The sequence below is a fragment of the Lytechinus variegatus genome, chromosome 3 (genome assembly GCF_018143015.1).
Source record: "Lytechinus variegatus isolate NC3 chromosome 3, Lvar_3.0, whole genome shotgun sequence".
Taxonomy (NCBI): Eukaryota; Metazoa; Echinodermata; class Echinoidea; order Temnopleuroida; family Toxopneustidae; genus Lytechinus; species Lytechinus variegatus.
Window position 1 is genome coordinate 12179849 of NC_054742.1, and position 26243 is coordinate 12206091.

The window sequence follows — 26243 nt, forward strand, 5'->3', positions numbered from 1 at the left end:
TTGTTTAAACTTATCAGTTGGTTAAAACAAAATTGCATTTAAATAGGGAATGGTTGAAAAGTTCCTTTTAGTTTATTTAAAAACTTACAGAAATGTACAATATAATTTCATATTTGCTGTTTTTCAATCAAACACCAATAAGATTAACTAATTACCTGTTCATTAATCATCATAAGTAGGAGAAACGATGGTAATTACCACTTTTGTGTAATTTTTGTTTGTTGGTTTGTCCTCTCAAATGGACAGATTTATTTTTACTGCTAATTTTAAAACTTCTATGCCATGATCTTTTCTTAAGAAAATAATTCAATCGTGTTTGACTGATGTCTAATGCAAATCCCTAAAACATATTCACTTTCACTCAGAATTGCCTTTAAAAATCAACTGGACTTAACAAAGTTGATTTAAACCTTAGGTTTGGGGTTTTCGCTTCTATAGTGGAGTTCTTTAATCTCTGTATTTGTGATTGGCACGAAATTTTTACAACACTCCCTCCCCATCCTCTACACACCAACACTGGTATATTTTGGATTCTGTTCTGACTAAGAGTTCACCCTTCTTACCCAAAAAGAACGAAGAGCAGCGCGCCGCCACGGGTCATACGTTACAGCAATCACTGTAGGTTATTATTCATTTGAAGACGAGGAGCCGTTGTTAAAAGACGACTGGTATAACGCTGTATAACATTCTCTTTCTATACACATGATGTTACAAGAGAAGATAACAATACAACCATCATTAGTGTCAACACGTTGATACCTAGTAATGCTTCCTGAAATTAATCCTGTCTTTATGAAATGATCCCTGGCCTGGCTACATCTGCATGAAGGTAAGCTTAAAGTTTATATTACGGTTACATCCATTATCGAGCGTGTACGTACTTTGACCGTGGAACCATCCCATTCCTACTTAGATTTTGTTAGAAGAGCAGAGCTACTATGTTTGTTCTTTTTCCTTTTTTTAGTAATGCCATCCTTTTTCATGTGTGTAATACTCTCTTAGTGATCTGAGTTACTCTTAACGGAGTCACCAGATGGATTGCATGTCTGTGCATCTATTAGAAGGATATGTTCAGGTGAAGCAAGACTTCCTGGTTGTTAAGAATACCTCGTGTATCGAGAACAAGAAACTTAATGGAAGTGTATCGATGCACGCCCGCGTCTCATCTTGTCGATGAATATGGCTTTAAATGAACTACTGAAAATGTTAAGAATAAATTCGACTTTTAATGAAAGAAAATATGTAATTGAATTATCATTTGAAGCCATCGCATGTCTCGTGCCCCCCCCCCCCCCCTTCACCATGTTGATCATGGAAAACAATGGCGTACCGCATACCCCACGTAGATCTGTAAATCATATAAAATCCATGTACATGGTCTCATCTCGAACATGATAATGAGCTATATTGCAGCTGCTTGAACATACGTTACCTCTTACTCAGATGAACAAAGCCTCTGGTACGTACAAAGTGTAAAGTACAAGCTAAACATGCCTTTTTATCATTTGCATGTGTTTAATGCTTCGATCAATATTTATTTTGGACGTTTGATCGAAAATGCTCCTTTCATTGACAGTGACTATATTACCACGTGCTTGGCAAGAAGAGATACTAAACTCATTCTTAACTCACGTTCAAAGTGAGATTTCCATATGGCGGGAAAACATAAATCTCGAACAAAAGAGTGAAAAACAGATGGGGCATTGTGCTCTGTCCCATATAGACTTAACGGGAGACCCAACTGGCTGACACAATCTCTACCGGCACTTCAGCAATTATATATCAATCACCTAAGGCCTGTACTTTACTCAAAATTCAATGTGTTAAGGTAATGAAAGAAATTTTGGTTCAGTGATTTGATTATATCTCGCCTAGTAAAAGTCAATTGAACTTTAAATGAGCAATATATAGGTATGGTGGGTGTTTGAATTCGTTTCTACAGGTCGCCATAATGTTATATTTCATAGTATCCTTATATACAATCTTATTGCATAGCCGAATGTGATAAAGAGATGTGACCTTTTCTCACAATACCTGTTTCTTGAGCGTAATTACGGTTGATTCACTGTGATGAATAATAAAAGCCTACAATGACATACTGAAAAGCACGAAGTCTATACTAACAATTGGTATTGCCCGATGCAAACCGGTGTGAAGTATGTATATATGGTTGGAGATTTTGCGTTGACCCAGTAAACATACCAACGGGGATACATTGTTACCCATTCACCGGACAAAGCTTAGGATTGCCCCCCTAATCCAGATTTGAACCTCTTCATGGCTTGAAACCCATAGAAATGCATGGACAAACACCCTAAGTAAACTTCCACACCTGCTTGAGTTTCCTTTCGTCCAGCCATTCCTTTATTTGCTGGTTGCATTTCCATGCCGTTATCATGGCTTTTTAAGTAAGCTCATACTATTCTTGTATTGTAAATTTAGTGTAGGTGGGAATAGCTCTATGGTGGGAACAAAATTAGTTCGCAATAATTGAGACACGGTATGAATAACCAACATATAGTAGAGTAATAATAGTTTTGTGCACTTCTAGGCCTATAGTTCTTCATTCAATCCCGATAAGGTTCGTATTTTTTGTTGTAAACATTTATCATTCCTTTTCATCTTACGTGTTATTGTCAAAATACGATGATAACAACAACAATAATAATAAAGATTATGATAATAAAATTAATACGTGACATTGATCGTGATACAATTTTCATTATTATAAAATAAAATTTGCGTGAATATTTCAATATTGTCATATGTAGATAAAATGTAGATTACACACTCTTTAAATAGTCGGGCAAAAATGCCAAACCCTGGGCAACATACTGTCCACACAACTATTGGTTAAAATCTGCCCAAATTAGGCAATACAAACTAATAATTGGGTAATAAATTTGCTCAGTTGGATAATAATTGCCCAGAATATATATATATTTTTACCAACATACATTACCCAACACAGTGGACAGTACGTTGCCCAACATTTTAAGTTTGCATGAATATGTTATAAAAACACAACAAAGAAAGAAAAAACACTTTCTTTGAATGAAAATGAGAAATAGTAATGAGGGGAATTCTTACAATTCATTTTTCTAAATATGGAAAACTTAAATATCAGACCACAGGTCAATGATCAGACCAACAATGAGAACTCGGAACCAGTCCTCTATCGGTTAAGGGGGGGGGGGGGTTGATAAGAAACCCTTTTTTCATACTATGCAGAACGATGAATTTTACTTTGTATGTTATCATTTTCAGTGAAAGTGATATGATTGTATTTGTTTTCTTGATAGAAAAGAACAGAGAATGATTTTAAAACATATATATTTTCACATTTATGGCATTATGCATAGAGACTTGTCATTTTACACGTATGATATTCTTTGTAAACTCTTATCAGTTCTCCGACCAATCCTCTATTCGTGTTTCAATCAAGGTGGAGTCCAGCCTGACCTTAAGCTAATTCCCTTCTTTTCATTAACAATATCATTCATTAATTTGCTTGTTAATCGTTAAAAGATTCAGCTGTAATATATTCAGTAGATTTTTCATACATATATAGAAACATAGTGACAACGATGCATTTTATATTGAAAATATCTCGTATATAATTATAATATTATTTTTAAAGGGGTACCACAGGCTGAAAATAATAATTTTGTCCCCACATGAAATCATTATTATTTCATATTTTCATGAATGTGTGTATATGTTTCCTTTGTAAAAAAAGATAGTTGCAACAATGAATATCTTACCCATTTTATCAGTTGTCAATCATTTTTCTTTTTATTCTTGGTGGTCAGAATTTAAATGATTATGATTTCAAAAAAGAAGTGGGGATATCAATATCAGCTTTCGCATTACATATTACATGCAGACATGCATAACTGTTTCGCCAAGGTTTCAAAATGTCATATTTTTGTTATTCCTTATCCTATTTTGGTGAAATTTTCAAATTTTGGTTTATCTGATTATTTATTCATTTCTTTTGTTTTATTCATTTTATACTGCAGGGTAGGCCTGTGCAGTTATTAAAACTGCTTTACAAAGGCGCCCTGCAGTTTAAAATACATGTCAAGATAACTATAATATATATCATCAAAAAAACAATCAACGTCAAAAATACAAAATACAAACTATTTAACATCAGAAACAATCAACACCAAAAAAATATAGAGTGGGAAGTGACAATTTGAATTCATCTGTTTAAATTATATGTATATATTTAGCCTAGAGTATTTAACTTCCCCTTCAGCTGTGAGTTTTTGTGTAATGCATTAATTTGATATTAAAAAAATTAAAGACGTAAAATTCTGTGTATATGTAGCCTTATAACAGTATAATATATACTCTGTATGATGGGAGGAAAGATTCGTCTGTCATTGAAAAAAAAACCCATCTTTGATACCAGTTCCCAAACAATCTATTGGTCTGTTGCATGGTATTTGAGGGTCTCTCATAATGACCGACTTTATAGCTTCCTATAATAAACAAATCGAAACGATACAGGATATAGGGTAAAAGTACATCCTTGTTTTTCAGTGACACGTTAATGTTTTGACTATAAAAAATATTGTTGTGCGTTTTTTAGTGTTCCCATGTTTGCGTTAACCTTAGGTCACCTATTTTCTCCGACTATTTTAAAATATATTTTATTACTTAAAGTTAATGTATTCATATACTTTATTATGCATTGCCATTTGATTATTCAATCATTTTTGACAGGATATTACATCGATACATTACATATCCATATAGGCATTTAACTTCATCTATCATTTTAAATTGTGAGTATATGTTGCATTTCCTGAAAATGATTTTTTTTTAAAGAACACATTAAGCATTGATGAAAAATAGTCCCTTTATTGATATAATTTGAGCCCTCCTTTCTGTATGTGAAACACTTCATAACATACAATATCGTGTTGCTATAGTATATATGCATAGCAGATCGAATCTGTTGAAGAATTTAAGCGCGTTTTACTTGAAGCAGGCCTCTCGAAATAAAAGATAAAGAAGTAGAAGAGACGAAAGTCATTTGAAGCGTGTAAACTTGAGGTACCATAAGTTTGAACTGTTGATCACTAGAGTTGACAGGCTAGATATTGGCACTCAATATAGATAGAGGGAGAGAATGAGAAGGGGGAGAAGGGATCTCTGTTCCATCTTGTCATGTCGCTTCGTCAACTAATCAAGATGATAGACATGGGAGGTCGTTTAGAGGCTATGGGGGAGTGTGTGTTCTCATAAACAAGTGCGTTTTATCATCTGTGTTTGTCATCAAATAGGGGATAAGATAAATTATCGGAGCTCCATGCAACTGAATACCAAAATTGATAAACCAAATGAATGGAGTTTACCAGTCATTTATTGAAATTTTTAACTCGTTTCACATGCAGTCACAAATTTCAAAGATATTCTCCACAAGAAACCATGCTTAATTTTTTCTGGAATAACCCATCTGAGTGGGGTCAAATTAATGACTGAGTCTACTTCGATCTCCGGTAACAATGAACCACATAAATATCTACTCTTTAAGTTTTAGGAGGGTGTAATGTCAAGTTTGTAAAGTTATAATTGTAATTTAAATTTTCAGTAATTATTCATTTAATATGTCATTGGATGACATTTTTAAACCAAAAGAAAGAAACATATTGAACTCTGAACAGTAAATATTTGGCTCTGGGAAGCACTCCTGCATCTAGGCCTACATGACTTGTATATAAGAAACGGTCTGATCATGGTCTGATTGAGATCCAGTATCACTATCATGCCTCCTATGAAAATGGTTACTGGTGTCACTGCTTGTACTGATTCCTAAGCTTGTTCGTCGTACTTTTATGAGTATGCGAAGCAGCGAATCATGTACACACTTTCCTTCAACTAAAACAAAATGCGAGCAATGATTAACCAGTCCCTCTGATGCCTCTTTGATATACTGCTTACCAATCAGCCTTCACCCATGGCATTACAATGGCTTATTTAGCCAAAGTGGCGCCGCAATGTAACGTTGAAAAATTGTATCGTTCTGTGGCTGGTTTGGTTTTATTTACTATGTAAAAAATCACAACAAAATACATTGTACAAAATATTAAGAATAAAATATACGAACACTTAAAAGATAAGGATGGTTAACTTTATTCAAAGCTATATTATAAAAGCTCTGTTCTTCCTAGAGTCCCAGTTAGGCTGTTAATGGCCTATTGGTATCCTAAATCAATATCATATATCACTTCTCGGTCGTTGCAAGAAACTCTTTTTAATGAGAAGGGAAATTCGACATAAAAGTAATTACCGTATTAGATTCTGCGAAATAATCGACTTCGTCGGATTATAAAAGGCGATCACGGATATTTTACGAAAGTATATAGTAATGCACGATGCAACACCCCCGACTACGTCACGCATATCTCAAATACATAAATATGTACTTTCAAATGTGTTTCATGTATTTTTACTGTGTGCTCCAAAATGGCGAGCTTTTTAAATCCACACTAGTCTCGAGTATGTATTCGAACCGTCAGGACCAAGGTCAGGGCGTAGAAAACTTCTGTTTCTGTTTCTGTTTATGGTAACTCCCGCAGGAACTCGGCAGGACAGCATTTTCTGCTGGTAAACGCCAAGCTGGTATATAACCAATTACCTTGGAAACATTTTACGTCTAGGTTAATCAGTCATAGTGGCTGACGTAATAGACGACAGATATCACTCTTGGGCCTTTTTATCAAAGTGGAGACAATGGCAGAGTTGGGATTCGAACTCACAACCTTGCGATTATGAGTCCAATGCTCTAACCACTGGACCACACGACCCATTTCTCGGCATGCTCGGTAGGCGGCGCCATAATATGCGTAGTGCACGGATGTGTGGAATCAATGCCATGACATTTGATCTGCGAAAAGAATACATCTATAAGAGCCAGAAAGGGACAACCATACCCTGCCTCCCTTTATATTTTATCTACACTCAAATGTGTTCAAAGTAGCCTATCCACATAATCCCTGTGTGGTTTTAGATATCTAGTTCAGAGACAGTACTTCTTTTTAATGCTACAAAATAATCTATCACACCATGAGGCCCTTGTGTCTTATCATCAATACTGCTTATGTAGAACAATCATAATTACTGTCGGGTATTTTGCCAATTTTCCCGATTTAACAACGATTCGCATATAATCTTCTGTCCACTAACCGTTTAAAGACTTCATATTATAGCAGTCAATAACGTTCCACCTCATTTCTCCACGGGACACTAAAATAGGCGGTAACTGAGTCACCACCAAAAATTGCCTTCATCATGGGGCCATTCATTACAAGTATCGCATTGGTGAATAAAGACTCTTCTATTCATATTAATATTCATATTATTTCATTTGACAAATAAAAAAAGAAGAAACATAGTTCCTATTTTGAAGCCTTTTCTTTTTTCATTGCAGGCTACGTAATGTCGATATATGAACTTAGTTTTCATGTTCTTACAATTGATATTGTCGTCAACTCTTGTTGGCATGGGGTGTTATGGTGAATATATTGTAATTGAATAGAATGAATCGATGATAAAATTCGTCCTGTTTCAAGATATATATATATATTGACAAATTTCCTTGATATTATTGAAAACTTTGACCTGTGCAATGAACCGTTGACTATAATTTTAATGCAATTTTTATGAAAAAGGAAAAGTATTTGGATTTCCTCCTCACAAGACTACATCCAAGTTACAATAAAGAGAATGGTATGCCACCATCGTCCATCACTGTAAGACCCAAGAGTTGAGTCAGCCTTCGCTCCTTAATCATTCGGGATGTCTGCTTGCTTGGATCATCACAGACTCCATTAATAAGATGCGTTTCTAATTAACCAAGAGTGTGAGATGTCACCTTTTATGAGTGGGTGACCGACTAATACTGTGTCATTGGGGCAGCTCTTTGGATGGAAAGGGTTCACACACTCCCACCCTTATTCATTACAAGTATTTGTTAATAATTAAAAAAAGGAGATCATGACTTGGGCCGATCATGGTATGAATGCTCCCCAGTCTTTACAATGAGATTTTCTTATTTACATGGCACTTGATTACTAAATTACAAAGAGGAACATGTTAAGAAAGCCAAGGCCTCAATTTAAAACATTTCAACCAGTGAAACTAAGATTTTAATGTCTCTACATGACGACAGGCTATTCTTGCATGATCAACTAATCAGGATCATGAAGAACAGTTTTCGACCACTAATTGACCATGAAGTTAAACTGTATTTTTCGAGAACTTAAAAGGGCGTTAATATAGTTTTCACTTTTAGAGCACTGGTGGAAGCCCCGGGGTGGGGGGGGGGGGAGCTCGGGCACGGGGAGGGGGCTTGATGGGCATACTAATGGCTTTTCGTTTTAACGTGGTCGTGTAAATGTAAAACAAGACCTCATTCTATAGAATCATTAAAAAATTGCAAACAGTTTTGTTTTGAGAGCGTGTATTCTACTAGTTTTCATAAACTTACAAACCAGAATGTTGACTTCTTATTTCCCAGTGGAAATCAAATGGTAAAATTGCATTTAATCAGATATCCCAGCACATTTATTCAGATGATGTTTGAGCAAAAAGTACAAGAACAACAAGAACAACGATTTGATCATGAAGAAATGTCGACCTCTCTCCTTATGAATGTTATTGATTTGTTCTTTCTCTCTATTTTCTCTCACTCTCACACGCGCATGCAAGCACCCAGACATCTGCCCCATATATCCACCTGTCTCTCTATCTCTCTCTGTTTGCCTCATATTAAAGGACTGTTCCAGACTGGAGATATTTATATTTCAATAAATAGAGTAAAATTCACAGAGCAAAATGCTGAAAATTTGATCAAAATTGGATAACAAATAGCAAAGTTAATGAATTTTAAAGATTTGCATTCTTCCGGTGAAACAGTTCTTGGCATATCTTTATAAGTATTAATTAGGTGGGCTGATGATGTCATATCCCCACTTGTTCTTTTGTATTTCATTATATGAAATTAGGTTTACTCAAAAAAATTTGCCAAGAACTAAAACAATTGGATTGAAAACTAATTAAGTGCATTTGTTATTTATTGCCGTAACTTATTTCATCATAATGGATACACATCATTTACACATGTATGAAAAAATGAAACATTAATGATTTCATGTAATCACGATTTAAAAAGAAGGGAAAGTGGGGATGTGACATCATCAGCCCACATAATGAATATTCATGACTATGTGCATATAACTGTTTTCACAAATTATTGCTGAACTTTAAAATTTAATATCTTCGTTATTTGTTATTCGATTTTGATGAAATTTCCAGCATTTTGCTCTGTGAATTTTACTCTTTTGGAGGTGAAAGAGAGATTGTTGTACCAGAAGGAAAAAACACACTTATGTTTTATAGGGTTATAGAAATGCTGGTGCCATAAATACACTAAATTGGAGATTTCGCTGATAGACCGGTCAAAAACTGAATATGTGTGCAATTTCCAGCGCCTCGAATAATACATGTACGTTCATATTGTTTAGATGAATTCATTATTCTACTACCATGTAAAGAAAAAAAAATCACTTCACCATTTATTATTGATACATTAAATTTTGTCTGAGATGATGTAATATTCACATCAGCACGACTTGTTAAAAGGATTTGAACAAAATTTTGAAGTTAGCAATATAGCAGCTAGTAATGGTGATTTTCAAGATTATCTTGGTTTACAAGTAAAAATGTATAGGAGAATGAATAATATTTTCCAGCTGAGCATGATATGACCAGCCAATCTTCGTTTTCTAGTCATCTCAGCTTTTCTAGATCTCTTGAAATTCAGCAATTCCAGTTATTGGCAATACGAAGAATAATTGATTTCGCAAGAATTCATGGTGGGATGGATGGAACTTTTGTATACGCCCGTCTCGACGGGACGTATTATTAGTCAGGGGCCTTAGCAAAATTTTGGGGACAGGATTTACAAAAGCGCCATTTTTTGCATGTGGGTCCCTGGTATCAAAAGCATTAATTCTAGATAGGGTGCCCTGAAATCGGTGAAGGGCACCCTATTTTAAAATGCTAATTTATGCAAATTTTATGCAAAAAACTCATAATTCACCATATCTCACTAAAAATAATTTTCAAATGCCCAATTTGTGTGTATTTGGGTTTTCTTTTGCTAAGCATTTAACTGCAGGTCGATTTTTATAAAATTGGTGAGTATGAATCAATTTTTAAGGTTAATTTATGCAAATTATATGCAAATCACATGTAAAAACACATGTATTACCATATATCGACATATAGAATTGTCAAAATCACAATTTTTTTCCACATGTGTCACTGGTACCAAAAGCATTAATTCTTGATAGGATGCCTCGATATCAATGACTGGAATCCTTTTTCATAGGGCTAATTTATGCAAAATTATGCAACATCACACTATTCACCGTGAATTAATGTATATGTATAGTACAGACCTCAACTTTTCTATAGAAGCCTTTTTTTTCGGGGGGTGGGGGTATTTGGGATTTATTTTGACGGGGCATCAAATCTAGATTGAAATCTGTACAGATCCTGAATAAGAATCAATTTTCAATGTTAATGCAAATTTATGCAAAATTTATGCAAATATGTGTAAAACTCATCAACTATCCTATTTTGAGGTTTTAAACCGAGGGACAAGCACAACACTATGCATATGAGACACTGTTACACAATTCATTCATTATGGTGACTTTCCATGCGACCAGAGGAGAGCATCATGTTTAAAATGCAAATTTATGCAAATTATAAATCCTGTGCATACCCCTTTCACAATTAAAAAAAACCCCGAAATCATATGGAAAAGATAAACAGTATTTCATCTTTCTTTTCAAAGCAATTCAAGAGGTCAGATTTCTTTCCCAAGTAGAGTATATCCACTGTCAGAAAGAGGAGGGTATATGGATGGTTCTCATGGCAGAAAAAGCTGTCCATGTCTGCCCCTCTGACAACTATGTACATTTTTTTTAGAACAGGGAGAATTTGGTTTTGGTGTAACCCTTTGCTTAAAGCTAGGGTTAGAACGGAACCGAATCAGCTGCGAATCCATCCGTATACACGTATCCTGGTGGTTTCAGGAATATCCTGTTTTGCCTTCGTAAATGCAAGAAAATTCGGGAACATTCGCTGAAAAAATCAGCTCAATTTGAAATGTTCAAAACCAGCCGAATACCCTCCAGACTATTCCCGAATGTGACCACAACAAATTCCATTCGGGCCACATTCGGGATGTATTCCGATGGAATTCGGTTGGATTTTTGGAGGCATTTTGGGGTATTTTGGGAAGACTCGATTCGTATCAGTCGTAGAGTAATTAAAGGTCCGACTCTTGCCCCCCCCATATCGTACGAATCATTACTCGAATACAAAGAAGAATATAGACGAATGAGATGAATTGGCCAGAAATTAGAAAAATGGCATCCAAAAAGCTGCCGAATCGGTAAATTATAGCCCATTTCGAAAGAATCTGGCACATTTTCGGAAAATTCTGTGGCGTACTTTGCAAATTCGGGCATAATCGTTCGATTCGGGTCGTTATTCAGGTCGTCATTTGGCGAAAATCGGAGGATTCGGGCTAAATTCGGCTCGATTCTGGCCGCTCTGGCTCGATTTTTGCCACTGTTCTGGTTGGCATACGGCTTTATGCTTTATGTAATATATATTAGTCAATGGAATACAGCTTCATACATAAATTATTGTTAATTTACATAATATAACACACTTTTGCATGGAAACGGGATTTTCAATAGCATACAATTGAAGATTTGAACTGAGTGATAGAGGTTCTGTTACACCCACTGGAATGGGACTATTTTACACATATAAAATAATTGCTAATTTACATAAATTAGCATATTTTGCATGAAGACGGGATTTTCAATAGCACGTTTGATAGGGAAATTAAATCTATGGATCTGATAGAGATTTTCTTTAAGTTTGGTTTCCTTTTTACTAATTTTTACTATTCATGCATAAATTTACTGCTAATTTACATAAATTAGTATATTTTTGCATAAAGTTGCAATTTTCAGCACCAGGTTCTGTGGAAAAAATTAAAGCTATTGACCTGATAGAGACTTTCCTAAAGTTTGGTATCTTTTTATTAACTTTTATTAATTCCCATTGGCATATGGCTTCATGCATAAATTACTGCTAATTTACATAAATTAGCATATTTTTGCATAAAGATGCAATTTTCAACACCATGTCCTGTGGGAAAAATTAAAGCTATTGACCTGATAGAGACTTTCATAAAGTTTGGTATCATTTAAAAAAAAAAAAATTATTCCTAATGGCATATGGCTTCATGCATAAAATACTGCTAATTTGCATAAATTAGCATATTTTTGCATGAAGATGCAATTTTCAACACCATGTTCTGTGGGAAAAAATGAAGCTATTGACCTAATAATGACATAGGGAAAGTTTGGTGCTTTTGTAAACTCTGTCCCCAAAACTTCAAATTTAAGGCCTAAGGCCCCTGACTTATAGTATCACGCTCGGTGTCCGTCCGTCCGTTAACTTTTCCTTGTAAACGCGATAACTTCAGATGTAGACCCACATCTGCAGTGTGTGTACCTCAGCTGATTCAACGGGTCTGCATAGCAGACTAGGTCTACTGAGGATGAATGGCTCGCTTCGCTCGCCCTTTCAGGCTGGTTTGCTTCGCAAATCAGCAGATCCCACCTCACGAGCCATTCAGAGTCTGCATAGCAGACTAAACTTAACCTAGGCTCATATAATTTGGAATGTATGATACTAGCATGGATCCCGGGAAGCCTATTGATTTTGAGGTCAAGAAGTCAAAGGTCAAGGTCACAGTGACATATTTTCATCGTACCCTTCTGCAGTCCTTGCAAACGTGATAACTTCAGTTTAACTTAACCTTTATGCTCATATAATTTGGTTTGTATGATACTAGTATAGATCCCAGAAATTCTATTGATATTGAGGTCAGACAGTCAAAGGTGAAGTCGCCAACTTCCACTTTTCTTGCTTGAACGATATTTCCCTTTTCTGCTTTACAGGCGGGCGTATTATGTGCTCGCCTTAGCGACACTCTTGTTTTTTTTTAGGGGAGGGGTGGGGGAATTGGCAGAATCGGATTGTTTTTTTGCCTTAAAGAATTATCTTTGTTGAAAAGTATATAAGAGAGTGTATTAAGCTTGGTTTTATCCTTATTTTATTCCTTTTTTGTGAGGCTAAGAGGACAGATTCTCCAAACCGACTTATCTGCCCATCCCTTGAGCATCATATTCACGTCGCAATTTAATTCTATTCATTTACCCTACCATCCTCTGGCTTATAAATTTGGGCGCTCGTGGGGCCATGGCCGAAAATGTTCCTCCACAAAGAAAATAAAACTGGGAGAAACAGAAAGGAATGGAGAGCCGGGAAAAATAGACATCATAGACGTGATGGTGTGAGGGTTTGTGTGCGCTGGTGTATAGGCATGTGGGCTTGGTGTGGGGGTATATGTGTTTCCCCTCCGCATTCCCGCAATTTTAAGTTCTATAGCTAGAAACAAACTCTCCTTACCTAATACCTCTCTCCTTAACTCTTTCTTTCTCTCAGTTTCTTTTCGTCACCTACTATTTTGTGCAACCGCGCAGAAAGGTGTTTGGGGCGAGATCATAATGCTGCTATCACGAAATAAAGTCGAGCTCGTAAACAATTTCCGCACGAATGTCTTTACGCAATTCGTTTATTCACTCTATGCACTCGTAAAGCGCTGACGAAATAAAGCCTCTTCAAAAGGCAAGAAAGGATGGAAATTGTGCAACGGTAGCTTGTGTGAATCTTTGCAGAAGAAACGAGAAAGGTTAGAACAGAACTATTTCAATGAATTATGACATAGAAATTTATAATAGCGCTTGATGCTTCCCGTGGTGCTTTAGAAATGAGGAACTTAAAAATAAGAAACAACTTATTGTGCATACATGAACGAAGGCCATATATCCTAGTAATTGTCGCAAGAAGCAGTTTTATTTAAGGTTGGAAATGTGAAGTCATAGCTTTAAGCAGTATTCATTTCTTATATACCATGAGGGAGCAATACACCGTGGTATGCTAGCGGTCTACTCAGCTTTTCTTATGAGAACAGCCTGGAGACAGAAAGAGTGGTGCTTGTAGACTGACAATATGGAACTCAGGAAGGAGGAGTCTGGCGAGGGAAATGCAAAATGGATGCATCGCTCAGAGACATATGAAGCATCAGTCAATCCCTGCGGAAAATATTCCCGGAGAGGTTCTCGCGGTCTAGTAATTATTTCATCCATCCGCCACCAATTGACAGATCAGTGCGTAATAAAGGCCAGGCATATTTGCTTCAAGTCTCCCTTAGATATCCCTATTTTAGGCCCCAAGACTACCTGTGTGTTTCTTAGGATCATGGGGCATTGCCCTACTACATATAGGAAAGAAGGCTTTGTATTAGGACGTCTGACCTCACAAAGTCTTTATTCATCTGAAGGCATGCAGGCTAAAATAATATGGCTCCTAACTTTCTCTTACAATTTTCAAAACTTCCAATGTGTATTTATTGTAATAATAGTATTCAACACGGCCACTCAGGTTCCTTCTGTATTTTTGTATTGCCCAAAGAATGAACTATTGACCCCTTGTCGTAAAATCATGCCGTGCCATGCGCGCTCTCTTGTCACAACGTAAGAACGATAATAGTTTACCATCATCAGTAGATAGCAATTTCTATATCGACTTCGAAACCTGACGTATGGCGATTATAAGTGACGATGGCTAATCAAAATTACTGGGACAAAATACCTCGATGACGATAGATTACAGTTTTGCGTCGTTGTGACTTAATATCTGATGCAAATTGGCTTCGGATTGTTTTTTTAATTATTTTCAGAGTAACTAAGTAAAAACAAAGTAAAAAAAAACGGAAGTCCAGAAATAAGTGAAGCGAATTTTGTAGAAATAGTAACCTAATAGCATAAAATATAACTTATAGACCTATATTTGGCATGTAATCATGTTATACTGATAAAAAGGGCCTATTATATGAAGCTTTTGACTGAATGAAGCTTTGATCAAGGAATAGGCCTATATTACTGCATACTAGAGACCTATTAAAATGTTCGTTTTTTCATATTCGAGGTTTCATCCATCTTTATTTCTCATTCACCCATCTCAGAAAAAAACCCTCTTCAAAATAATCTTCGAATAATATTTGTTGTAAATATTCGAATCTAGAGAATATACTAGTAAACAAAGACGTCGAAGGTAGCTTCTTTAATCCATGTTGGAGGCCAGGTGTTAAACCAGAAGTAAAGAACCCCTCCCTATGACTCTACCAATAAATCTAATAGTACATCTAATAGCTGGGCTACATGCATCAGTCTTGCTCCATTTACAGATGTAGGCTTTGATATGAATCGATGAAATCGACAGTTTGATGTTATCCCTAGAGTCACTATCTCTGATCACGCGACAAACTGCATAGTCTTCGTTTGTTATTTGTATTTCTACATGTCCTGGCTAAAAAGATATAGTCAAGTGCACTTAAGAAAATTTAAAGGATAAGTATCTCTTTTGTATCAGTAATACAATCCAATCATATTTGGTGACATCTCTTTGACATGATAAGACTTCTCGAAATGAAATTATTTATGTTGCTCAATACATAGGCCTGCTATGATTATTTGTTTTGACTTGAGATTAATAGAACATTTCTTGGAACACTCACTTGTAAGATAAAAAAGGACAATACGAGGAATGAGTTTTGATACATTCCATCATATTCATATGATACAATCATTATGGAAGGTACGGAAAATGATTGACTAGGTCACGTGATTTACCCCCTTCTTTATCGTTAAATGGAGGAGGGAATGCATTAAGATGATTCAAGAACCATCTCATTTTCTGCGGTTGTAAATAACATCGACATCAGCATTCAGCTATCGAACCATACTGGAAGAATCATTAATTTCAATTTCGCTTATTGCTGTTCAGTAATTTTTTTGAATAGCGAGTACCATTATCTTCTCAAGACTTCCTGCCAATAGTCAAAGAGGGATATTCCGGTTCCTGCCAAACTGAGATACTCTGAGCAAAGAGCATGAAATAAGTTAAGTAATGTTCCTTATATGATTGATGAACAAGAAAATGAGGTCAGACGGACATAGTCGGTCTAATAACAGTGTAATCCTCTTTTTTTTCTTCATTTAACTAGGGGGTATGATAACATGAAAGTCAATCAAAATGCAATTTCTACCAATCAGTAGTTCTTCCTATTCTACTTTCTGTCTATTCATCCCCAAAATCCATTTAAATGGTCATTCAGGGCAGATAGCAATTACTGCCTTTATGAAGACACGAAGCGGAAGACATTCTGCTTACATCAAATTCAATATATCATTACATTAGGCCTACATAATGGTCTCCTTCTAATGCAGGGCACGAAACTATCTTTTAAACCAAATCGTTTAACGGTACAAGTTCGTGCCACTGTTTTAGTGCAATGAAATGTCCTCTCTGAGGAAATAAGCCTCTATTTCGTATAATTACCCCACTATATTAATGGTTTAACTCGGTATACACATAGGTCTGTAAGTACAAGTAATACATTTCAATTCATTGTGGATTTTCTGTTCTGAATTTCATAGGTGCAACTCGATGGAAGAATACATTGTAAGAACCTAACCTTTTAAACCTCACTGGACAATATGCTTCCCGCAATGGGGAAAATTCTGCCCCAAATTGGTTGGACACATAATTATCCTCGTGGTGATAAAAATTTTACCCAATATGTTGTACAGAGTAAAATAAAGTATCATAAATTTAGAAACTCGAAAAAGTTAAGAAAGGTTAATTTCTAAAAGATGTATGAGTAAATTCAGATTCTTATCTATATAATATCTTCTCATTTTTCTATTTTCTATATTTCTTTGTCATATTAAGTTTTCACTTATTATATATTTTCAGGTTTTCTTCAGGCAACCTATGCATGGGCCTATTATGGAGCTGGCTGAAGTAGCTGCAAATTATTGCTTATGGGGCATTCCCAATAACCTTATTTTAACGACAATCTGGAGTATCCTGCGCACTTACCAATTCTCAGTCCCACAGCTTCTATCTCGCGGGAGTATAATCAAAAGCTTCACCGCAACTTTCAAACGACAATGCATACATTCATTTAGGCAAGGGAAGATGCCGAAATCATCTTGTCGTCCATCTAAAAAAATCATAGACATTATTCATTTCAAACTTTAGGCTGTAAATCACAGGGATTTTGTGACGTGATTACATGTATGAGGTTGTGTGCGTGTTATTTTTTGTTGGATTTGTCGTTTTACTTATAAAAATTTTAACATCTTCTCAATAATATCGTAATAATCCGTACGATGTAGTGATCATGCAATTTTTCATTTCATTAACGCATGCGTGACAGAGTGGCGTATTTGAGAGTTACGTTATGAGCTTATATCACCTTTGTATATTTTCTAATATCTGTCCAATAATCCTACAATCTGAGTGCATAGTCTAGGATAATAAACAATGTGACTCAAGATTGTAACACTTGTCATCTTCTGATTGGATTGTGATGTAATTGAGATATGGAATGTTTTATAGATGGTCACAGGTTAATTCCCCTGCCTAGCCTGGTGAAGTTCATCAACATGGCTACAGACCACAACAAGCCATCCACTTTGCCTGTTTTTTGCTCTAGTCACCATGCTCTTGTATAATGCTGATATATCATTTTGTTTCGCTCCCAATATTCACGTCTTCACACTTGCTCTTTACACGATCAATCAAACCGCTAGCATCCCCGTCGCACTTATCATAACAAGACTTTTAGAAAGCAATCGATGCATTATTGGTTTTGTGTATATTCGACTCTGATCAGACACTCATAAAAGATGAGATAGGGGGCACAACGAAAGATATAGGCCTACAAATTTAGTAAGGAATGCAAGTGATTGGATTAACCCTTCTTTTTGGAGCAATACCATTTTCAGTTTGTTTATATGAGATGCGAATAAAAAACTCACATAGTTTGGGGGCTATATAAAAATCTGTATATTGTTTATTTTGTCATAAATGTCCTTTACATTGTATTCGTACATCTTATTTTCTTTGTGTGTTTGCTGGAGTCTAAAATAATATATGCACATTGTAGTTCCGCGATCCTATATCCTTTTAAAATATAAAAGGGATTTCATTCTTCCCTCTTTTTTATTCAAAGAAATGAGTTTATAAATAAGTCGTCGAAGAAAGCAAAGAAAAAAAGTTATTTGATGTAACGCCTCAAAATATAAAAAAAACGTACATACTTTTATATACCTATAAACATTATTTTATTCATTCTTGAATTACAAGCGGCGTACATGTGTGGAGGTCTTTGCCCCCCCCCCCCCTCTCAATTTTTCACGACAAAGATAAAAAGAAAAGGAATAAAAGGAAAGAGAGGAGGATGAAATACAATACAGTGCGTATCAAAAAAAAAATCGGACAGATTTGAAAAGTCTATAAATTTTTTGTTTCAAATTATGATCTCTATATTTTGGTGTCAATAGGTGCTCTGAAGTCTTATCCTTCAAATGCCATTAAAGTAATTTAGTTTTGTTCATGCTTGACCGAACACAGAATGTTTTTGTCTGGGGTTAAAAAGGAGGCTTGCGCCAAAATGGCATAAAATTATAAATACGATGGGCGGACTTCTTGATAATCAGCAGACTTCCTCTTAACATTTTCATTACCTTTGCCATTATTTTCGAATCATGCAGTCAAAGTTGATTTCCAAATCTACTTTATGCTTGAATATTTATGTTGTTCCTTTTTAATATGTTCACTTTTAGCTTTGAATATTCCTTCTTAAGGCAAGAACATTTTTTTGTAAACCAAAGTATAGGCATGATAGGAGACCGTGTTTTTTTTTAAAATCCTTTCATTGTGTGCTACAAAGGTTATGGTGCCTTTGAACAGTGGCATACTGATGGGTTGGGGCTCGGGGTGCTTCCCCCCCCCCCAATAAAAAACTCATGACCAAGAAAAAAAAGTGGAAAGAAAAATAACAGAAAACATAAAAAGTGAAAAATGATATCATTTTCTGAATATTATGTCAAAATCACAAATTTTGATATTTTAATAAAAGATTGGATTTTTTGCTTGCTTGCTTGATTCGCTTCACAACTTTTTAATACATTTTACCCGATCTGCCATATCTTGCTCCTTCAAAATTGACTCAATACACCATTGCCATTGAAAGACATGAATCCTTTCCTGATTGTCCTGTCAATCACATAATTAAACTTGGTGAAGGATTCAATAACCCCTTTAAAATAAGATTCATGTCTTCTATAGGTTTGTTTCACATAATAAAAGGATTTGAATAATTACAAATTCTCCCCAAAATAATGCAAATCTTCTTGGGTTGAAAAAAATCTTCTTTTCTTACTTATGAAGGAAAATTCAAAGGTAAAAGAAGTTTAAATGAAAAACAAAATAGTTCAGATAAATAAATAAATTTGTAAATGAAATTTGACAGCATGATTCGAAAATTATGGCAAAGATAATGAAAAAAATGAGAGAAAGTCTTCTGATTAGCCAAAAGTCTAATCATCAAATTTCTCATTTCTGCCATTTCGGCGCAAGCCTCTTTTTGAACCCCCGACAATAACGTCCCATGTTCGCTCAAGCATGAACAAAATTTATTTTTTAAAATGGCATTTCAAAGATAAGATCTGAGAGCATCTATTAACATCAAAATATAGGTATAATATTTTGAAACAATTTTTTTATAGACTTTTCAAAACTGTCCCTTTTTATACGCACTCTAATATTACCTGAATATTGGAGAAAAACAAATCGAAATTTTTGCTCCCTCGCAATTTTTTTATGAATTTTGTCCGATACGCCATGATATCTCGCCCCCTCAAAATCTTGCGCCACTGCGGACGACTCATGGAAACCTGTATTATGTGTGTGTGGGTGTGTGAGTATCTATACGCACACACACATAAACACATCCTCACACCCACCACAAACACACATTGAATTGTCTTTACTCAAATCAAGCAAAAATAAATATTCTTTTTCAAAACTATGATAATTCAGATATGTCCCAAAATAGACATTTATGTTAATGTATACTTCGTTATTTTAATATGAACTCAACACTATTCTTGAGTTTTTCATTACATTCCCATATATATGTATATATATACAGTTGGGGCCAGAAGTTTACATACACCTGGTGAAAAAATTATTTTTCTCATTTTTCATCATTTTTGTCACTCAACCAGTTTAATTGCTAATTAGATCAAAAGAATTGTCCGAATATTTTATGCCCATGGTGTATATTTCATATAAAATACTCAGATATATATAACATGGTTTATGATATCTATATTTCTGAAAAATAATTGGGTCAAAAGTTTACATACAGTTCACTGTTGAAGTGATAAAATGTGTTTATAAAGAGGTACCATGGCTTCTAGGTGGACTTGGTTTCCTTTTAATGACTTGAGGAATGTGATAATGCTATAATGTCATTTGAATAATGACCGCAGGATTATGCCTACCTCTTCTTCGGACATTTGAAGCATGATTCACATTCCATTTTTGTCAAGCAAAGCTAAAATAGGACCGATGAATAGGTTTTTGACTTTTGAATAGACTAATCGTAAAAAAGTTGACCAGAAGTTCCTGCAGTGATTCAGTGTTGGTATCTATATATGCTACCGCCAGTACTGTGTTGATCAGCACTGCAACATTTGCAACGTGGGGAAGTCAAAGCAATATACCCAAAAACCTTAGGCAACGTGTTGTTGATTTACACAAGTCCAGTTCCTCTTTAGGAGTCATATCAAAGACTCTAATCATGCCTCGTGCTTCAGTGCAAACCATAATACGCAGGCATAACACTCTCGGCACAGTGCAGACCCCGGCCACTTCCATTCACAAGTGGATACCATGCGCGACCATCGGGTCTCGAAAAGCACCCTAAACACGTAATTTCCATATTCTGAAAATGCAGTATTGGCGTGTGAAACCCTACCCTTAACAAGTATTGAAAACAAAACGATACTCTTGGCAAATATTCCCTGAAATGAACCCCTAAACAAGTACAGGAATGTTTTATTGTTACGGGTCCTTCGGTTGTCGGCTTTACCTTATTTGGTTTAGTACGACCCCACCTTCTACACCTCGCGCAAATCGGACTCTAAACACGAAGTGTTGGGGCAAAAAGGACATCCTTTAAAAAAACATTTGAATTTTGTTTTATCATCCCCCGCAAATTCGACCCTAAACACGTAATTTTCCTAGGGAAATAGATACCCTTTTTTCATTATTTTTGTGTTTTTGACACCCTTATCACGTTACGTACGTAACGTGCCCTATCGTGAAAAAGACATCCTTTTTACGTGTTTTTTTGGTCGCGCATGGTATCCACTCGTCAATGTAAGTGGCCCCTCCCGGGGTGCAGACTCTACCATGATCAGGGAGAAAGCGAAAACTCAACCAGACAGCAGAACACAGACTTGTCCGTACAGTTCAGCTTATCCCATGGATGATAAAAAAGAGATTTGCCAGGATCTGGAGGCTTCAGGAAGCAAGGTATCCCCCTCTACCATCAAGCGGGTCCTCCATGATCATGGACTGAGAGGCTGCAGAGCAGGGAAGAAGCCTTTATTCCAGGACCGACATCATAAAGCCAGACTGAAGTATTGTAACAACACCTGGGCAGTTGCGATGGCAGCATCATGTTGTGGGGATGCTTTGCAGCAAGTGGTACTGGCTCACTCCAGAAGATTGATGGCACCATGAAGAAAGAAGACTATCTGAGTCAGAATTGAGGCCAACATGACGGTGACCCGAAACTCTCAAGTCCAGACCTGAACCCTGTTGAGAACCTATGGACAGAACTAAAAAACATGTTCAGTCAAGGAAACCAAGGAATGTGACTCAATTGTATGCCATCTGCCAAGAAGAGTGGTCAAAAATCACAGGGGAGGTCTGCAAGAAGCTTGTCCACGTTGACTGAGAGATGCAAAGACGAATGGAGGCAGTACTACCAAGTATTAGGGCTGATGTATGTAAACTTTTGACCCACCATAATAAACTGGAAATATATCTATTATGAACCATATATATGTCTCCAAGTGTTTTTATTTGAAGTATATGCCAGGTATATTTAAAGGAGAATGAAACCATTGGAACAAGATAGCTTGTGTGAAAACAGAAAAATCAAAGAAACAGATCAACGAAAGTTTGAGAAAAATCGGACAAATAATGAGAAAGTTATGAGCATTTGAATATTGCGATCACTAATGCTATGAAGATAGCAAATTGGCAATGCAACAAAGATGTGTGATGTCACTTGTGAACAACTCTCCCCATTACTTTAGTATATATTTCATTAGAATTGCCTCCTTTATCACATCTATCCATAAATCATGTGTTCTGTCTACATGAGGGCATGTAATACATATTTTTTTAAGAATACATCATGGATAAGGAGTTTGTATTATCATAAGAAAAAGCAAAAAGAGCCATTTTGAGGGTATTTTATAGTCCACCAAAGGGAAAGTTGTTCATCAGTGACATCACACATCCTTGTCGCATAGCCAATGGGAGGATCTCCATAGCATAAATGCAATATTCAAATGTTCATAACTTTCTCACTATTTGTCCGATTTTTCTCAAACTTTCTTTATTCTTATTCTTTGATTTTTCTGTTTCTACACAAGCCTATTTGTTCCAAAGGTTTCATTCCCCTTTAAAAGAGACCATACTTGTCTGCATCCATAATATTATATTTTGGCAGGAATAAGTGAAAGTGTAAAAATTTGAGGATCACTGTTTGTCTACTAGGTGTATGTAAACTTTTGGCCCCAACTGTATATATATATATATATATACACATACACACACACACACACACACACACACACACACACACACACACATACATTAAAATGGTCATATTTTGGTGGATATACTTGCCCTTCCAAGAAAAAACAATATACATTACCGAGGAGAGAGCGTTAGATGTTCACAAATAAAACATTTACGTTTTCCCAAAACTCGACGAAAAAAAAATAATTGCCACAGCCCACAACACATATGTAAGAGTGGAAGATGAACTGATACTATAATGAATTGATTAGAGTTCTTGAAAGGAAAAAAATGTCCCTGAAAATATGTGTAGGCTTTATGGTGTATAAATAACAAGCTGAATAAAATACGTAATCAACGTACACAAAGCTCACATTGCCTGTTGAAGGAGTTCTTCGAAACAGAATGCCATTGAATATACATGTAGATGAAGAGGCAGGCATTGCGCTTCACAAGCAGGCATGACAATGCGGTCAACAAGATGTGCCTTCCATCCTATGATTTAAGGCATGTCATGGGTCACAAATAAGAGGGCGCACTCTAAGTGGCTCTCGGGGCTTGGGTATTTCTTCTCAGATTCTCCGAGCGGGATGGATCTTATAAGAGAGGCACGTGCGAGCACGAGGGTCGCATTACCAACCAATTAACATCCTCAAGCCGAACGATTTGTATTGGAGTGTCTCCGTATTTGGGAACGTGAGCCGAATCTATTTCGGGGCTAAAACGCTCTTAAGAACAATGTCAACATGTTGCTATGGTCCCCTGCTTAACTGGCAACTGACAAAAATAAGAAAAAAATGACCAGGCTCCTATAGTGACCTGGAATTCAGATACGCGAAGGATTTTAGATAGCTTTTTAGAAATCATTTGCCTTTTAATGAAAAGGTTTTCTCTTGTTCCATGTAACAGATGGCAGTTATACGTTGTGTATAAGTGACCCCGGCACGTGACAAACATCTAACAAAGGGGTTTTATTACAGTGAAATGTATATATTATCATTCAAGTAAAATCTATATTTGTGCTTGTATCAAACAAGAGAGAGTAATGAAGCAGGGTGGCTTGAGAAAGAGGCGAGAGGGTAGATACTTCGATGATTCAATCACAATGTTTTAGTATGGGACCTTTAGTCGTTCAAGGAAAGACGAGAGATCTCGGAGGCACCAATGTCAAAACGAACAATAGACACGTATGCGGAAGTTGATACCTTCCTCATATGTCGTTCTTTATTAGTTCGTCTGTTTAGTTTGACACGTAATCCCTGTTGTCTCCTCTCTCTCATCAATCCGATCAGCTCTTTTCATCAATCCATAATTTTCCTCTTCCTCCTTTTCACCCCATTTTCACCCCTTCCTCTCACTTTCTATTCAGATCTTTACGATGAAAGTTGGAGTAGTTCTACGCACCTGACTATTCTGTCTGTCCAGGTTTCTGGTCTGAGTGAAGGTTATACAGTTAATGCTGTCATCGGAAATTACATTGATAAGAGATGTTTGGACGTTATAGACGAATGGATAACAATCTAGAAGGCAAGGTAAAGCTTACTCCGCATGCACACTTAATATTTTATCGAGTTGCAAATGCGTCGGGAGGTACATGGGAACCATTAATTGTGTAATATGTGTTCGATATCTTTGAGATTATTGATCAATCCCTTGACTTATGTAATAATTATGTTGATGGATGAGCGTTTGTACCACTTGCTACCCAGGTAAATAGTGACTATATATCAATTCCCATGATTACACTTACCCTGCCAACGATGCAAAGTGAACCACATGAAAATGTACACACGTTTATTACAAACTTCAGCGATGGTGGTTTGTGCAGAGCAACGATGAAAGTATTTCCCATGATTAAAATTATAAGCGTTCCTAAAGGACCCTAATACCCCATATTTACACCATTGATAGTCCTAGATTGAAGAAAAAAAAATCATTAAGGTCCATGAAAAAAAAAGCTCCAGGAACTTTTTGTAAGTTTGTTGTGTTTTTGAGATACGAAGTGCTCTTAATAATGCTCCCTCCTCCCCGATTCCGTTATCATTATACATTTACTTCAATTTCGTCAACGTTCTATAATTTATACCTCCCATAGCAATGTGAATTCTAGAAGGATTTAGAACAAGCTTCTGTGAATTCAACAATTTGATTACTATTAAATTTTTGAGTAGCCTCTTCACGACCATAGTAAAAAATAGATATTCATTCATTTTTAGTACATACGGTTTGAATAATTATCTATATTTTAGTACAATTTTAAGTTCTGTATATTTTTCCAAGCCTGTCATAATTTTACACTTTATGACAGAGGAGTACTTAAACTAATTTATATTCTTGCGTGCCTCCGCTGCTTAACCTACCTGCAGATTTATGAAAGGCTCTTTATCTACTTGCCATTTCCGATAAATCTAAGATCAGACAAACCTACCCTCGGATTCACATTTTTCCTCTTCCTCTTAAAATCTAGAAGATATCCATTAGCATCCATCATGCTGTATGATTTGAAGATATCCCTTTTCTCTGTCTTTTTAATGGTGATGTCCTGTAAGCTGACATTGTAGACAAAAAAAGTCTCTAAATGAATATGACCTAATAGATATCGATATTATTTTATCATATCTGTAACCATTGCCATTTTATTGAGATGGTGAAACTTTTCGGGTATTCGAAGAGAGCAAACGCATTGCAATGTGAGTACCTCCTGTTTTCATTTTTTTCCTGAACAAAAACGGGGGAGACTTCCCGAAACCTGCTGTTGTGACGAGGATATCAAAGGTATTCTGTAGCTGTGCAACTTCCAGGAAAACAGGATGTGATAGTTTATACGTGGAGGTGATAGAACAGGGGCCCGTTTCATAAAGGACTGTTGTAACTTTACCAGGCCATTATGACAACTACCATGGAAACTGGGCTCAGCAGCCAATCCAAATCAAGGTTGCCATGGTAGTTGCCATAATGGCAAAGTTACAACAGTTACAACTCTCAATGAAACGGGCCCCAGGTCTTGTTTCAGTAAAAAAAAAACACTACCTAATGACGTCTATATTTTCATTTCTAATATCAATTCGAGAATTTATAGGAAAATCGCAAACTTCTTCGATACGAGTGGCGAGAGGATAGTAAAAAAATGTTGAATCCTGTTCAAATAATTCAGAGCTTCATCTTGAAACCAAATTCGAATGTGTTCTTCATCAATTGGATTGGTTTATTATTTTGTTGACGATAAGCGTATTCAATAGATATATTAACATGATTGTAGGACCAACACTGTAAATAGATTATTGTTGAACATTAGTGTAAGAATGCGTGTTTGTTTTAGCAAGCAACACGAC

General features: G+C 35.9%; 1 long non-coding RNA gene across 1 annotated transcript; it reads left to right on the plus strand.

Moving 5' to 3' along the window:
* The first annotated feature begins 407 nt into the window (after positions 1–407).
* Positions 408–24388, plus strand: LOC121410232. The gene is made up of 2 exons (XR_005969297.1): positions 408–829; positions 24281–24388. It is a non-coding gene; the product is annotated as an uncharacterized LOC121410232 (long non-coding RNA).
* The last annotated feature ends 1855 nt before the right edge of the window (positions 24389–26243 follow it).